General features: G+C 34.6%; 1 pseudogene; it reads left to right on the top strand.

Moving 5' to 3' along the window:
• Positions 1–18423, top strand: part of LOC149543101 (phosphoribosylformylglycinamidine cyclo-ligase, chloroplastic pseudogene) — a 65182-nt pseudogene that overhangs the window by 35334 nt on the left and 11425 nt on the right.

Genomic DNA, 18423 nt, shown 5'->3' with positions numbered 1-18423 from the left:
AAGAACACTCTTGAAGGTGCCCAACCCTAGGGAACCACCACAAAGGAAGGCCCTATTTCAGAAAACTTGCAAAGTTAAAGGCAAGGTATGTAAAATAATTGTGGATTCTAGATCAACAAACAATATAACATCTAGCGAGATGGTTGATAAATTTAAAATTACAAAAGATACGACATCCTTATCCCTATAAGACATCTTGGCTTACTAAGGAGAAGCAAACCCTTGTCAATGAACAAGTATGGGTAGAATTCAGCTTAGGAGAATATGTAGACAAAATCCTTTATGATGTCACAGATATGGATACTTTCTACCTCCTACTAGGGAGACCATGGCAATATGATGTTAAAGATAAACATGATGGGGAAACCAATGTGTATACCATAAATAAAGGAGGCATAAATAATACCATGAACCCCTTACTTGATGATGGGAAATTAGAAAATGTAGTTAGTAATGTTGCCTTGGTACAGGAGAAGGAGTTATGCAGACCTTAAGGGAGAAGGATACCCCATGTTTTTCCATTATAACCAGGCCTAAAAAGGAGATTGTAGTGAAGCCCAAAGATAAACCCAAGAAGGGACAATGGTGGAAAGATTTTGGTCCTAAGGAAGTTAGGGCTCTTCTAGAAAAAGTATCATAGGATAGTTGCAAATAGTATTCCAACCTCCTTGCCACCTAAAAGAGAAGTTAGCCATTGTATTGACCTTATCTCTGGTGCAACATTGCCTAACAAGGTTGCATACAAACTGACCTCAGAAAAAAATGCAAAGATTACAAGGTAGATTGAAGACTTGTTGTCTAAAGGGCTAATTAGAAAGAGTGTAAGTCCTTGTGCTGTTCTTGTAGTCCTAGCACCCAAAAAGGAAGGCACTTGGAGACTTTGTATAGACTCTAGGGAAATCAACAAGATTACTATTAGATATAGATTCCCAATGCCAAGAATGGAAGACCTTTTGGATTGCCTAGGTGGAGCAAAATATTACTCTAAGGTGGACTTGAAAAGTAGGTATCATCAAATCAGGATAAGAGAGGGGGATGAATGGAAAATAGCCTTTAAAATGATAGAGGGGCTTTATGAATGGCTTATAATGCCATTTGGGCTATCAAATGCACCTAGTACATTTATGAGGCTCATGAATGAGGTCCTCAAGCCCTTCTTGAACAAATTTGTGGTTGTCTATCTTGATAACATCCTACTATTTAGTAAAGACAAAGAATAATACTTAAGGCACATGGACCAAGTCTTAAAGAGGTTACATGAGGAAGGACTCAAGATAAATCTTGAAAAGTGCACTTTCATGAAAGAAGAACTCATATTTTGGGGTTTTGTCATTTCTAGGGGTTGCCTTAAAATGGATCCATCCAAAATAGAAGCCATTCTTAATTGGCCACCTCCAAAGAACCCATCAGAGGTCACAAGCTTCCATGGGCTTTTAAAATTTTATAGGAAATTTGTTAAAAATTTTAGTGGGGTTTGTGCACCTATAATAGACACTATAAAAGGAGGGATAAAATGCCAATTTTCTTGGACCAAGGAAGCAACAGAAGCATTTGAAACACTTAAACAAAAGATAGCACAAGCACCCATCCCAAGGTTCCTTGATTTCAATAAGATATTCACAGTGGAATGTGATGCTAGTACTAAAGCCATAGGGGGAGTCTTGAGTCAGGAAGGCAGGCTAGTGGCCTTTTTCAGTGAGAAACTAAATGATGCAAAACAAAAATATTTAATTTATGACCTTGAATTGAATGCAATGGTACAATAACTTAAAAGGTGGAGACATTATTTACTACCAAAGGAATTCATTGTGTTTACTAACAACTAGGCTTTAAGTTTCCTAAATAGGCAGGATAAACTCAGTCAAAGGCATATTAAATGGATGAAATTCATGCAGGCATATACCTTCTCAATTAAGCACAAAAAGGGGACAGTAAACAAGGTGGTAGATGCTCTTAGCAGGAGGCATCTTATAGTTCAAAATATTGAACTTGAAAGTGTGGGTATTTCAGTTATGAAGGATATGTATGTTGAAGATGAAGATTTCAAGGAGATATATCAAACATGCCAAGAAATGGGGGACAAATATCATACTAAATTTGTAGAGAACCTAATTCAAGAGGGTCTTTTGTTTAAAGGAGGCAGATTTGTGTGCCAAAAGGATCTTGTAGAGAGAACATAATCAAAGAAAAGCATTGTGGAAGCATGTTAGGGCACTTTGGAATAGATAAGACCATTGAATAGGTAAAAAGATTTTATCATTGGCCTAAAATGCAATTAGATGTTATGAAGTTTGTAGATAGTTGCCTAATTTTTCAAAAAGCAAAAGGGCATACTTCTAATGTAGGACTATACAATCCTTTTCCAATACTTTGAAAACCTTGGGATTCCATCAGCATGGACTTTGTGCTAGGCCTTCCAAGAACCAAGGCAAGACATGATAGCATTTTTGTAGTAGTTGATTGGTTCTCAAAGATGGCCCACTTTATTCCTTGTAGGACAACACATGATGCATCTCATATAGTAGGGTTGTTCTTTAAAGAAGTGGTTAGATTGCATAGCCTACCTATGTCTATTATGTTTGATAGGGATCCTAAGTTCCTAGGACATTTTTGGAGAACACTATAGAAAAAAGCTAGGAACCAATTTGAACTTTTCGTCTGATTATTATCCCCAGTCTAATGGGTAAACTGAGGTTATCAATAGATCCCTAGGCAACTTGTTAAGGTGTTTGACTTAGCAGCATGGAGGATCATGGGATATAGTCCTTCCATGGGCAAAATATTCCTATAATGATTCTTTAAATAGAAGTACTGGTATGAATCCCTTCCAAATTATTTATGGAAGCCACTCAAGAGGAGTTTTGGAACTTAGAAACATCAGTGACATGGAAAGAAGGAGTGCATAGGTAGAAGACTTTGCTGAAGTCATGAAAGACATTCAAGACCAAGTAGGGGACAAATTACAGTATGCAACAGAAAAATATAAAGAATATGTAGATAGGAAAAGAAGAGATTTGAAATTTAAGGTGGGAGAAATGGTTATGGTACATCTTAAAAAGGAGAGGCTACCAAAGGGTCAACATACAAAATTCATGATGAAGAAAGCAACCCCTTTTAAGATTCTAAAGAAATGTGGCAATAATGCCTATAAAATAGACCTTCTACCTAATATAGTACTTTCTCCCATCTTTAATGTTTTTGATCTTTATGCATATAAGCCTTCTACTAATGATTTTGATGTAGGAATAGGTCCATCTAACAATGCAGATGTATCTTAGCTACCAAAGGCCACCAAACCAAAAATAGAATGCATATTGGACAAGAGGATTTAAAAAAAAACCAAGAGGGGTACCTATTACTCATATTTGGTCAAATGGAAAAATGCACCAATTGAAGATGCAACTTGGATGAGTTAAGTAGAAATTGAAAGAGCAGGTTATCAACTTGATCTAATCCCAACTCAAGGGACTTGAGTTCTTTTGAGGAGGGTAACATGGTGTAGGGCACTCAAGGTCATCACAAGGCATTCCACAAGGCACTTCAAGGATCCTGCACTAGAACACCTTCCTAAAGGATTCATGAGCAAGATAATAAGGTTTTAGGAAGATAGGAATAGTTTTATGATGTTATAAGCCCATTTGTAAAGGCTTGAGGCTCATTTGGTAATTCTATAAACCATTAGTCCTCAAGGCCTATAAGGCATTTAGTAGTTAGGAAATAGGTGGAAACACCTTAGATGAAGTTAATAGGGGTCCTAGAATAGTCTAGAGGCTCTAGGTAGTTATTTTCAATAAAAATTGCAAATGCAACAAAAAGTTGCTATCCAACTTTCAAAAGTTTCTATGCAACTTAAGGGAGTTTAAACCAACTAAAACTATTCCATAGGTAGTTCATTAGTCAAACATGTCTATAAATGTGTGATCCAACCTTCCCATCAAAATAGGTTGGTTGATGTACGAAAATTTGTTGATATCAATAAAGTTTACTAGTTTTTTGGCTCAAATCTGCAACATTTTCATTTTCCCACGTGCTATATGGATTGGGAAGGCTAGTTTATTAGTCTAAGGAGTAACATGTTGGAGTTCCTTATCCAATGAACTTGGTTTGATCTTATTTGGTGACCTCTATCAAAAGTTATAGCATTTTCTTTCTAAACTGCCCAAAAACCCTAGGTTTAGTAGCGTTTTGTGCAAATGGGCCTATAGATCATGACTGTATGGTTCAAATGGAACAAAACCAAATGAAAATGGAAGCCCTAGGAATGTAATTTTATATTCTAGAAGTAGGAGTTGAAAAGCCAAAGGGAATTATTTTTACGTGTAAGCCCTAGGCCAATTATTTGTATGTATTTGGTCTAAATTTAAAGAAATTTGATTGTTGGAGTGATAGGTGAAGGAAGGTAGTCAAATAAAAAGTGGATTAATAGTTTTCTAATTAACCCTTAGTGTCTTGAAGACTTATTTATTTTCTATGTACCCATTTCATTGGTCTTCCTTTGAAAACCAAGCCTAAAGGGGTCCATTTAGGCCTGTGTACATAGGCAGATTAGTGGGGTTTTGGAATAGATTGAATTTAGTGTTGTGGGATGTTGTTAGGTTTTTAAAACACTTCTCATTTCCATCCTTAGATTAGGTATTGGATGTGTGTCTATGTCAGATGTAACAACTTCTCAATTTTAGCCCTTGTAGCCCTATATGGGAATATGTTGGTAAACCTTGCATTGAAGTTGGAAAAGTGTGTTTGAGGACTAGATTGTTATCCTTTGAGGAAGATAAAGGTGTGTTGCAATTAGAAAAGGGTGATTGAAGAACTTTAGAGTAAGTAATACATTCTTGGTGATTAGAAAATATTTGCACTTGGATCAAACCTTCCATTATTGCACTCTACATCATGCAAGGTCTTAATTAGTTGATTACCCCATCAACTAACTCACCACACCACCTTATTAACTTAACCACGATGGCTTACAAGAGTTTTATCTTTAATTGTGATGTCAATTCCCAATTGTGCCTATGTTTCCCTTTAAATTAGGCCTGCAAGGACATGTGTCCTCAAGACACTTTCCTACATCTATTAAAATTTGTTCACCTGCATATTGCATGAAAGTACACACCGTAGACTATAATTGATCTAACGATGGATGAAACATGGACCACCCTCTGCACACATTGTTAGAATCTAGCCAATGAAGTGTCTCCTATATTCTAGCTCAATCCCATTCATCACCTTGCCACATTAAAGCTCACAAAGAAGATGGAACTACATGTCCACATGTCACAACATTGCTTCCCTGCATTGTTGGAAAGTCTGACAAAAGACAAAATGCGGGGTAGTGACTACCAATAGAATCTTAGCCATATTCCAACTCACATCAACATGTCAACATGATACCTTACATCATCTATGTCCCATAAGAAATAGGACTCATATGCCAAATGGTAGCTAGGTGCTCACTTTATTTAAAAGTCCATTTTGAGAGAGCGGGAAAGCACTCGCCGTAGATCTATGCAAGATCTAACGGTCTGAAAAGTTGTGGGAGGCCAAAAGAAAACTTAAGAGAATATGGAAATATGATAAGGTTCCTTACTTAATTTATTTCATATTTCCATGGCATTCAAATATTTAAAAAAGGAAGTGACCATTTATCATTTGAATTTAAATATGGTGATTTTGATAGGAAGGAAAATCTAGCCAATAGTGCACAATGTGCACGAAAACTATCTTTTAGAGCTAAAATAGGGTTTTTAAGGTGTTTTTTGATGTTTTAGGGTTCTAGGCTAATTTTTTTTAGCAATTATTGTTTGTTTAAAATTAATTTTCCCACCTTTCAAACTAATGTATTTCTATTTTGTGTAGATAAAATGGCTTCTTCTTCATCCTCCCTCACAACAAAGGTTGTTCTTAAACTGGTGGTCTTTAAGTTTCAAGGTGTCCAATCCAAATCCCATTTCCAGGATGCACATTCAAAGATTTGAGATACATAAATGGGTCATATTGACTAGAATCATTCCTAGTTCTCTACAACAAACCAAATGAGAGGTCCCCAATAATTTTTGTATTCATAAGATCAAGATTAGTAAACAAAACTTCACACCCTATTTTCGTACAATCTTCTAAGTTGATCATGGCTTTGGTTGAGAATTATGTTTTAGAAGAGAGGGTGGTCAAAAGCATAATAGGAGAGATCATTCTTGATCTAAGACCTAAGAACATCAAGAAAGTATTCCATCTTCCAAGGGTAGATTAGTACATTAGATTAATTTATCATCATGCAAAATGGTGGTATAGGGATCATGAACAAGAAGATATAGAAATTATTCACTCATCATATTTGATTGATAGGACACCTATGAAGAGAAGTTGGAAAAGTAGACATGACAAGAGGTTACATGAAGGATGATATGAGACATTCTATAGTTCTCCTGAGTAGGATCATGGGATTACTAGTAGCAAGAAACTAAAACATATAGATGATACACTTCATTAAAACCATCAGAATGATGAAGATGCTAATTAACTAGGCTACAATGCTTAGAGAGAATTTGAATGAACAACTAGTGACCGTCAAAACCGATCCAAGAATCTACATGACCTCATACTTGGTACATCTGTTAGTAGAAAGGGCTACTAATTACCCAGGGTTTTTTAAGAGGGGAAGCATGAAAGATGCTAATGCTTGGCCATATGTTGTATACCCCCAGCTGATGAAGAAGAAATTGTCAGATCAAAGTAAAGAGTATCAGATTGTGACTGATGCTGTCATTTTTACGATAATCAAATTTATTGAAGGTAATTATGAAAAAAGGATGTTAGTAGAGGTAGCAACAAGAATTGTAGAAATAGGAACCTACTACATCAAATTCAAGACATTCACTTACCTAAGGGTAGCAAGCACAATGGTAAATCCTAAGAAGCTCCCTTGGTATCCATCTAATAGACTCATTTTTCTCAAGATAGCAAAGCAACTCACATCTACATATGGAAGAGTGAGGAAACAAAATAAGAAGACCAAGGTATGGCCCATCACCATAGGTCCTTTCAGGGTTAAGAAAAAGTAGGATATAATGACTTTTGATTCAGAATGGGATCAATATCCCTTGGAGGATTATAACTCCCCTTGTCCGTGTTTTGACAATATTGATAGAGTCCAAATTTGGTGGAAAAAAAATTTGAGCATGAGGATTCCATAGAGGATCACTAGATGAATATAGTAGATGGCTATAATATCTAAATCTAGGATTATTGTATGATGACTCTTTATCTAGTGGAGAAGGTCTTTAAGGTTAAGGTCCCATTGAAATTGGTTCAACAAGACACAGAAGAGGTCTTAGATCCTTTGTACAATTAAGATAAGATATTTGATTTACCGATCGTGAATGCAAAGATTGTTAGGGAGGAGAATGTAGATATCAACTATAGGGCAAGACATATTATCTAATTAACCAAATATTGAATCAAGAAGCTTGTCAAGTTGAACCTAGTTCCATAAACAATTATCTTATAGGTCACAACCTACCCAGTAAAGGGAAGAGGGGTAAAAGTTATAGTACCAAGATTCACAATCCAATCTCCAATTAGGCCAAAAATGTTGTATCAATATGATAGGGAAGTTGGATACTTTAAGGCACATAAAGAAAAGAATAAGAGGAAGAGGGATTCTCCTCAACAAGCTAAGCCCAAAGCTAAAGGAACTCAAGCCTAGGAGGCAACTCAAGCCCTTGAGAATAAAGAGCTAGGAAATGTAGAAGCTACTCAAGTTGAGGATAATCCACAAGGACCACTGTCAGAACAAGTGCAAGGATAAGAAGAAAGAGCACAAGAAGTGTCTTTGCCTAGTCAAGAGGCTTCCCCATCAGTAGCTAAGAAAGCTAAGAATAAAAAGACTCTAGTAAGAAGAACTAAGAGACAAAAGGTGATAAGAAGGGTTATTCCTATTCCCTTAGTTCTAGAAACCATCCCCGAAGAGGATGAAGAAGATGAAGAGGATGGCCTTCCCTTGAGTCAAAGGACTCATCTTGCTAGGGCCATAGAGGAAGAGTTGAGAACGAGCTCCACTGTAACACCACCATCCATTCCTACACAACTTGTTCAAGTTACTACTTGAAGGATGAGCTACAATAATGTATTGAAGAGCAAGAGAATCAAGGAAATAATGAATTTAGTATGTCACATTTTGACTTCATGCCTATGGGCACTAAACTTGTTGGTGATAAGATAAGTGACACACCAACAAATAAACCTTTAGAAGGGGATTGGAGTCAATCACCACCTCAAACACAAGGACTTCAAGGTTCCCTACATTCACCAAGTCAAGATTAATTTTTCTTGGATAAAGGTTCAACCGCTCCTCCCCCTCTAGTCAATGAAGAACAAGTGCAACTAGTGTAGGAAGAAGAGCCGCAACAAAGACCTGCTGATGAAGTATCAAAATAGGGATATATATATATATATATATATATGTATATATATATATATATGTATATATATGTATATATATATACATATATATATATATATACATATACATATATATATATATATACATATATATACATATATATATATATATATACATATATATATATATATATATATAGATATATATATATATATATATATATATATATCTGAAGAATCTAAGTAAATGTCCCAAGATATAGAGACAAGGAATGTGGACTCAATAGATGCAAATATTCTTGATGTAGATCCTTCATAGAAAGAAAGGACTTTGGAGAGGAGTGATAAGGGAAAGGGTCTTGTAGAACATACCCCCTCTTCATCTAAGTATAAGTCCCCAATAGAAACTACTCCAAGATGGTTGAATAAAGAGGTGATGATTACAAATAAAAGGCAACCATATTGTAGTGATGAGGAGGGAACAAAAGAATTAGTTGAAGCCTTGAAGAAACCTAAGTTACCTATGAGTGATGCACAAACATTGGCCTTTATTATGAGGAATCAAAATTAGGACTTGTTTGCTCACATTTCCATCCCTCCTCTACATGAAAATACTAAAGATCTAACTAGAAAATATTATTAGATTAAAGAGGTCTTGCTAGGAAAGCCAACTGTGGACAAAGCTAAATTGATGGTCACAACAGGAATAAAAGAAGTTTTTAACCACTTGGAAAAAGATGAGTCTGAATAGTTGAGGCTCCAAAAATAGAATGTGCTTCTAAGAGGCTATTTGCATGAAGTGATTGGTCCTACTACCCTAGATAATCTAGAGTTCACCCTTGGAGAAGCTTTAGAGAAGAGATATAAAGAGAGGGGAGTGATACAGGTGGATCCATTTTTGAAGGCTTGTCAGTTATGGAAAGAATTTTTTCAGGAAAAGGGTGTGCAGATAATATAGGGGAACCTTAAGTTATCAAACCAAATGTAAAATAATGTAGAGAAATTGGTTGCTATTTTGAACCAAGATTTTGGATTGATGGACAAGGTATATACCTAGGGAAATGACCTTCAAGTGTTGTAGTCAATAAAAGGTTAGAGCTATCATATGTTGATGGATGTATATATGGGGGATAAGTTTGATAAAATAGATGATTGGATTGAAAAGATTGTAGATGGTAATAAATAAATGGAGACATTACATGAAAATATTCATAAGCTCAAGGATGAAACCCAAGAGTAAATTTTGGAAGTAAAGAAGTATTATAGTGATGTGTGCCTTGATATTTTTAAAGACGAGTCAAGAAATAAACTCCTGCTAGTACAAATAGTCATCAAATAGTTTGAAAATATCTTTGAAGAATCTTTGACTGATGAAGACATTAGAAAAGAATTTAAGACATATGAGGCATTACTAGAATTGTATGTAAAGCTTGAAGAATTTGTGGAGACTTGCATAGAAGTGGGCAACTATCAAAAAGTAGCAAAAGATAAGTATAACGCTTTATACTTTCCAAATGTAACCCAAGCAATGGAGATAATAGAGAAATTCAAGAGAAAACATCTAAACATAGCTTTGGTATAAAGGGGAACAAAACCTAAAAGCTAGAATTTTAGTTTTGACACTTGGGAAAATTTTGCATTTCTTGAGTCCTATCACTAAGGTGAACCCCTCCAAAGGTGTGCAAGGTGTGCTTCTCCAAAGGTGCACCATTTTTTTTTGAAGAAGCCCAAGGTGCACTAATAGTTAACTATTAGTTCCAAATTTAGTTCTAAATTTAGAGCTTTCCATGCACCAAAAATGCATTCTGGTAGTAGTTCAACTCCTAAAAACATCTAGAGAAGGTTAAGCTTCTATTTTTGGCATCTCTAGAGACTCCTACATCATCTAATGGCTTTCTTCTTCTTATTTTCTCATGCTTTCTTTATTCTAAGAAATGTAAAGGCTCATGCACCCATTAAATGATATAAACAAGGGTAGAGTCCTACTTAGCACCATTTAGAGAGTCAATTTGAACATAAATAGATTTGCTTTATTAGTTTAGAAGCATATATTTGCATGAAGAGATCTCTCACTCTCAACACAGATTGAGGAGAAGATTTCCTATAAATTAAGGAATTAAATATGTATTCTAGGCCATTATTTTGATGCAATAATATATGTTGTTGGTGCTTTCATTTTGAGTGTAGTGATTCTTTCTAGAGTGTGGTATATTTTGTGGATGTATATTCATGGAGTGTAATGGAGTTAATGGTTTTTTTTGTACTGATTTGATTGTGCAATCTTTTAATTCTATTATTTACCACGTGTTTACAAATTCTACTAACATACTTAGTTGGAGAAGAGATCACCTATTGTTCCTACATAGCTTTTTGTCTCACATGAGTGCACTTTCTATGGCCTTGTGATCTGATGAAAAGTTAAACATCTTACAGTTACTAAATTCCCATCGACGATTGCATCTTTAGAATTAAGGAAGCACTATTCCTATTTTCATTGGTTACTTACCAATCATTTCAAAGGCTAAACTTGAAAACGTGTTGTTTCCATGGATTATATCTATTAGGGATTTACTTTTTAAGTAATTTGCTTAAACTTCTTATTACTCTATCTTTGTTATTCTCTTTACAAACACTTGGTTAATTTAGGAATTCATATAGTTGCATAGTTAAAATTGCATTCATTGTAAACAAAAAAAATACAAAAATATATTTCTTTTTGTATTTTTACTCTTTTGAGATAGCAAGCAGGTTCAACATCTCATCCAAAATTGGTCAAACCAACAAAGGCCTCCTCATGAATACTCACATTTATCTTCTACTGAGTGGATTCCAATAGGTTGCAAGATCACTCGAAACCTTGGAGTTGATCCCAAATTAGCTTTTCAAGAGAGGAGTTCGAAAGGATTCCTACCATTAAGCATAATGCAAAAGGATGGCTCCACACTAGTTAACATAAGAGTCTTGTTGAGTGGTGACAATGAACCTAATCAAAGAAGGAGCTTGTTTTGCGCAAGGTTCAAATGTGAAGATCAGTATTGTGATGTGATCATTAATGGTGGAAGTACTAAAAATTTGGTGTTAGAAATGATGGTCACAAAGTTGAAGTTAAAGAGATAGAAACACCTACATCCATACTATATTTCTTGAGTGCAAGATGACCACAAGGTCATGGTCAATGAGCAGTGCTCAATGAAGTTCAATATTGAAGGCTACTAGGATGAGGTACTTTGTGATATCATACCTATGGACATATGTCATATTATTCTAGGTAGGTCATGGTAGTTTGATATGCATGTTGTACATGATGGGTGAGAAAATACCTACACTTTGACGAAGGATGGAGTGAAGCATAAGTTGAAGCCATTGAAGGATAAAGAAGAAAAGTTATGTAGTGCTACCAAAATATATTTTTTTGATGGAAAAGAGTTTCTCAAAGGTATGAAGCATGGGAATATGTGTTTTTCTATAATTACAAAACATAGTAAAGAAGAAGTAGAGGAGGTACTTACAAAAGTTGTAGATATGTTGGGAGAGTTTTTTGATGTTGTAGTAGATAATGTACTTGATGGATTACCCCTAATGTGGAAGATTAGTCACTAGATGGATTTGGTTTTAGGAGCCATTTTTCCAAACAAGGTAGCACACAAAATGACACCATCAAAAATTGAAGAATTGAATAGACAAGTTCATCAGTTGTTGCAAAAGGGGTTAATTAAAGAAAGTTTGAGTCCATCTGACATACCATCCATATTAGCACCAAAAAAGAATGGGGAATGGAGGATGTGCACAGATTCTTGTGCTATCAACAAGATCACAATCAAGTATAGATTTTTATTGCCAAGGATGGATAATGTTATGGACTATTTGAGTAGAGTTGAGTATTTCACAAAGATATATTTGAAGAGTGGGTACCCTTATATTAGAAGGTGATGAGTGGAAGAATTCTTTCAAGAAAAAAGAATAACTATACAAGTGGTTAGTCATGCCTTTTGGGCTAACCAATACACTGAGCACTTTCATGCAACTTATGAATGAGGTACTAGAGGAGTTTCTAGGTAAGTTTGTTGTTGTTTACCTAGATGATATTTTGATATTTAGTAAGACATTAAAGGAGCATTTGATTTATATTTGCAAGGTGTTTGTTAAGCTGAGGGAAGAAAAGTTGCTGATAAACCTAAATAAGTGTAGTCTTGTAACTAGGAGTTGGTGTACCTAAGATTTGGAGTCTCAAAATGGACCCAGAGAAAGTGAAGGCTATCCTTGAATGACCTACTCCAAAGAGTGCGACAGAGGTAAGATATTTTCATAAACTATCTAGTTTTTATAGAAAGTTCATAAGAGGTTTTAGCAGTATTTGTAGACCCTTGACTAAAACAATGAGAGGGGTTAGGAAAGAATTTAAGTGGACTGTAGGAGTAGATAAGAGTTTTAATATGTTAAAATAGAAAGTTACCGAGCAACCTATTTTAGCACTTCCAAATTTTAACAAGGTGTTTCAAGTAGATTGTGATGCTAGTGGTACTACAATAGGAGCTGTTTGGAGACAAGAAGATAGACCTATTGCATATTTTAGTGAGAAGTTGAATGATGCAAAAAGAAAAAATTCTATTTATGATTAAGAATTTTACACTATAGTTCAAGCATTGAAGAAGTGGAGATACTATCTTCTTCCTAAGGAGTTTGTTTTGTATACTGATCATCAAGCTTTGCAATATTTAAATATTCAAGAAAAAATGAACCAAAGGAATTTGAAGTGGGTTGAGTTTTTGTAGAGTTATACATTTTTTTTTGAAACATAAGGCTAGGATATCTAATAGAGTTGTAGATGCTCTTAGAAAAAGATAACTTTTGTTGACAAAAAAGTAAACTGAGACGGTTGGGTTCAAGGAACTCATTAATTTGTATCCAAATGATCCTAATTTTGGTGAAGTGTGGAAGCCTTGTACGGAACCTGTTACACTTAACATGAAAAAGTGGTTGGATTTGAAGATCTAGGATAGTATGCTATTCAAAGGAAGCTAGTTGTGCATTCCCAAAAGTTCAATGAGAGAGAATCACATCAAGGAGAAGCATAGTGGAGGATTGGATAGACATTTGGTAGAGATAAAACCATAGCTTTGGTTGCTGAGAATTATTACTAGCCACAGTTGCAGCAAGATGTCAAGAAGTTTATACAAAGTTGCAAAGTATGTTAGATGATTAAAGGAGGGAAACAGAATACAAGGTTGTATCAACCATTACCTATACCAAAGAAGCCATGGGAGGATGTCACTATGGATTTTTTTCTTGGATTACCATGTAATCAATGAGGGCATGATTCTATTTTTGTAGTGGTTGACAGGTTTTCAAAGATGGCACATTTTATTCCTTGCAAGAAAACTAGTGATGCTGTTCATGTAGTAGAGTTGTTTTTCAGAGAAGTGGTGAGACTACATGGTCCGTCAAAGAGTATAGTTTCAAATATAGATACCATTTTTTTGGTATATTTATGGCATACATTATGGAAGAAGTTGAAGAAAGATTTTATTTTTAGTTCATCACATGATCCACAGACTAATGGATGAACAAAAGTGATGAATAGGAGTTTGGGAAATTTGCTTAAATGTTTAGTTGGAGACAAGATGAAAGGATGGGATTTGATTTTACCACAGACATAATTTGTACATAATAATTATGTCAACAAGAATACTTGTAAATCATCATTCCATATTGTATATGGGAGTAGTCCCAGAAATGCTTCTGAATTGCAACAGTTGGATAAGGGAGAGATAAGTAGTGCTAAAGCAAAAGAATTTGTTGAATATTTGAGGAAAATCCACAAGGAGGTGAGGAAGCACATTATAAAGATGAATACATAGTATAAGGCCAAGGAAGACATGAAAAGGAGTCATATGGAATTTTAGATTGGAGATGAAGTCATGGTTCATTTCAGAAAGGAGCATTTTTTAGTGGGTACATATAATAAGTTGAAGGTGAAGGAGTTTGGATTGTGCATCATAGTGAAAAGGCATGATTTTGGAAATGCTTATGAAGTAGAGTTTCCCACTAAATTTAATATTTCACCAATATTTAATATTCAAATTTAATAGAGTATTATGAAGGAGGTGATAGAGATGAAGTTGTAGAACCCCAATGGAGTATTCCAACAGCTAGTTTGGCTACAAAGAAGATTGAGGAGATATTGGACAATCCTGTTGGAAAAAGTATAAGGAAAAAAACTTATGAGGAATACCTAGTCAAATGGAAAGGGAGGATAGTAGATGATTCATCATGGATATCAAGAGAGGAGGTTAATAGTGTTGGTTTTCCTCTGAACACCTAAGATGTGACGTAGTCACTTCTTAAATTACTTCGAGTGTCTGATGTAGGAGCATCCTGGGTGTAAGAGCAATCTTGCATCACCCAAAAAAATTTTATTTTCAATCTTTTCTATTTTAATAAGGACTAGCTTAGACATTGTGGTTACTATAGACTAGGAGTTGGCATTTTTGAAAAGTGGTTATAATAGCCAATTAGAGTAATGGTTTGAGAGTTATGGCCTTCCAAAGTTGGGCTACCTAAAATTTCTAAAATAATTGTCAAAGATGTATTTGGCCAACTCTATATGTATTGTAGTGTTTGTCAGCCCTAAGTATTAAGTTTCAATGTCTAGAACCTTCTTGGGCAACATAAAATTGCATATTTAAGAAAGGCCCATACATTGTCTAGAACAAATCTGGGTGTAGTTTGTAGCTCAGTCTTGTAGATTAATGTAATGAAGATGCCCTTGTGGGTTAGTATATTGTACTTGTGACTTCTATAATTCCACATTTGTGGTGATAATATGAAGTCTATATTTTTCTCTTGCATTTGCTATTGTTTCTTTATTTTTGTTATGTGTTTATGGTATTAAGGGGAGCACCCTTCATTAGTTTGAAAACTAATAGATAGAAAATATGAAATGAAAAGATCAAGACATGGATTGAAATGCTTGGAAAAATGAAGAAGAAGTTTCTCCCAACAAATTACTAGGTTATTTTGTTGAGAAAGATGAAAAATTTAAGACAAACAGACATGAGTGTGAAGGAATATACTGAGGAATTTTATAAACTAGTTATTAAATTTGGACATGTGGATGATGAAGTGGAAAAGGTAGTTAGATACCTAAATGGCTTGAGAATATCAATTCAAGATGAGATCAACTATGTTAAAATGGATAGTGTGGAGGAAACATATTAATTTACTTTGAAGGTTGAAGAAATACTGAAAAAGAAACATGATCAAAGACATAGAGGAAGATGTGGTAGATTTTAGAGAACTAGAGGCAAAACTTATGGAGAGAGTAGTAGTTTTGACAATACAATACAAGATAAAGGATGGAAGGATGAACTTGCTAGAAAAAGAGGTAATTACTTTAGAGGAAATTATACTGGTTACTCTAGGAGTAAAAAAAATGGAAAAAGGGAAGAAAGATTTTGGTTTAAGGGTACTTGTTACAAATATGGAGAGGAAGGGCATAGAGCTTTTGAATGTACTAATTCTAAAAATAAAGATGGAGGTAATAGTCGAAACACTTTGTCTTGTGAAGAAGTTGACAAAACATCTAATGAACCTAAGAAAGGAGAGAACTTGATGATAATAAGAGTCTTGTGGAATGGGGAAATTGATGACAAACTTATTTTAAGATGAAGTTTATTTAAGATCAAATGTAAGATAGATGGAAAATGCTGCAAGGTAATCATTAATAGTGAAATTTATGAATATTTTTCATAAAAAGAGCTGGTTATCAAATTTCAATTTCAGAGATTGAGACATCCTAAGCCTTACCATGTTTATTGGATCCAGAAGGACCATAAATTACTTGTAAGTGAACAATGCCTTGTCAAATTTAAAATTAGGAATTATCTTGATGAAGTCTTTTGTGATATTATGCCTATGGATTATTGTCATATTCTTTTGGGTAGACCTTGGTAGTATGATAGAAAAGATTTGCATGATGGTAGATTGAATTGATATACTATTTGGGTGGATGAAAAGAAACAAATATTGTTGCCTACGGTAGAAAATTTGGGTGAAAATCATTGTAATATAGTCAGAGTATGTTTAGTTAAGGATAATAAGTTTGTAAGAGAAATGAAAGAACATAATATTTTCCATGCTTTGATTCCAAGAAAAATGAAGAAACAAGATGAATTAGAACATGCACTTGAGATTAAACATTTTTTGATAAAATTTTATGACATCATTTCTAATAATGTACCTAATGGTTTGCCTCCTATGAGAAGTATAAGTCATTGTATGGATTTGATATTTGGAGCTAGTTTACCTAATAAAGCACCACATAGGTTAACACTTGTTCAAAAGATTGAGATGAATAAACAAGTGCAAGAATTACTGGAGAAAGGATTAATTAGAGAAAGTTTGAGTCCATGTTATGTAAGTGCAATATAAGCACCCAAGGAGAATGGGGAATTGAGAATATGCACTAATTCTAGAGCTATAAACAAGACAATAGTAAAATACATATTTCCTTTTCCTAGGATGGATGACATAATGGATAGTTTGAGGGGAGCAAAATATTTTACAAAGATTGATTTGAAAAGTGGATATCATCAGATTAGAATCAGAGAAGGAGATGAATGGACAACTACTTTTAAGGCTACTGAAGGTTTGTATGAATGATTGGTTATGCCTTTTGGTATAACTAATGCACCTAGTCCTTTCATGAGGCTGAAAAATGAAGTTTTGAAAAGTTTCGTGGGTGAGTTTGTGATTGTATACCTTGATGAAATTTTAATATTTAGTAAAAGTAAGAAAGATCACCTTGAACATATCAAACACATATTGTAGAGATTGAAAGAGGAAAAGTTGTTAATTAATCTGAACAAATGTTCATTTATAAAAGAAGAGATTGTATATCTCAGTTTTGCAGTTTTGCAATTTCAATTGATGGATTGAAGATGGACCCTGAAAAGGTGAGAGTAATTATGGATTGGCCTACACCAGAGAATGTTGGAGAGGTAAGGTCATTTCATGGATTGGAAAATTTTAATAAGAAGTTTATCTTGAATTTTAGCTCTATTTGTAATGCTATGAATGAGACTATGAGAGGAGACAAAAGGGATTTAAAATGGACACATGGTGCACAAAAGAGTTTTGAAACATTGAGACAAAAGATTGCATAATTAACTACCCTTGATTTGCCTAATTTTAGTAAAGTTTTTCAAATTGTGATATTGCTATTAGGATTTAACTGTGTTGATTTTGAGTCAAACTCATTGACCCATGTTTTATGAGTAGTGATTCAACACAAATCCATCTGTCATGAGAATAAATGGAGCACTTAGCACTCATTGGATCTAGGTGATGCTCATAGTGGTGAAGCACTAGAACTTTCTAGGCAAGCATAGTGGATTCAACCATGGAGTGAACTCTGTAGTTAAGTGCACTCAAGATAGAGTAGTACTAGAATGGGTGACATCTTGGGAAGTCCCTATGCTTCACCTTTGTGAGCATAACCTAGATCTAATGAGTTCTAAGTGCTCTATTTATTCTCATGAGAGATAGATTCATGTTGAATCACTACTCATAAAACATTTGTCAATGAGTTTGACTCAAAATCAACATAGTTAAATCTTGATAGAAATATCACAATTTGACTTATTGTGGAAATTATCTCCTACTTATCAATTTATGAGCTTAAGAGAATGAGGTTGAAAGCCAAGTTGGTTTAACCATGGAGGGAACTTCGTAGTTAAGCACACTCAAGCTAGAGTAGTGCTGGGATGGGTGACCTCCTAGGAAGTCCCGGTGCTTCACCTCTATGAGCATCGCCTAGATCCAATGAGTGCTAAGTGATCCATTTATTCTCATGAGAGATGCATTTATGTTGAATCACTAGTCATGAAACATGGTTCAATAAGTTTGACTCAAAATCAACAAAGTTGATCCTGATAAGAATATCACAATTTGACTTGTTATGGAAATCATATCCTACTTATCAATTGATGAGCTTAAGGGGATTTCTAATGAATGGTTCACAAGGCA

This window comes from Cupressus sempervirens, chromosome 8 (genome assembly GCF_028749045.1).
Source record: "Cupressus sempervirens isolate cs-2001-9-10 chromosome 8, ASM2874904v1, whole genome shotgun sequence".
NCBI lineage: Eukaryota > Viridiplantae > Streptophyta > Pinopsida > Cupressales > Cupressaceae > Cupressus > Cupressus sempervirens.
Note: the sequence above shows the minus strand (reverse complement) of the source record. Positions and strands in the feature narration are given on the sequence as shown.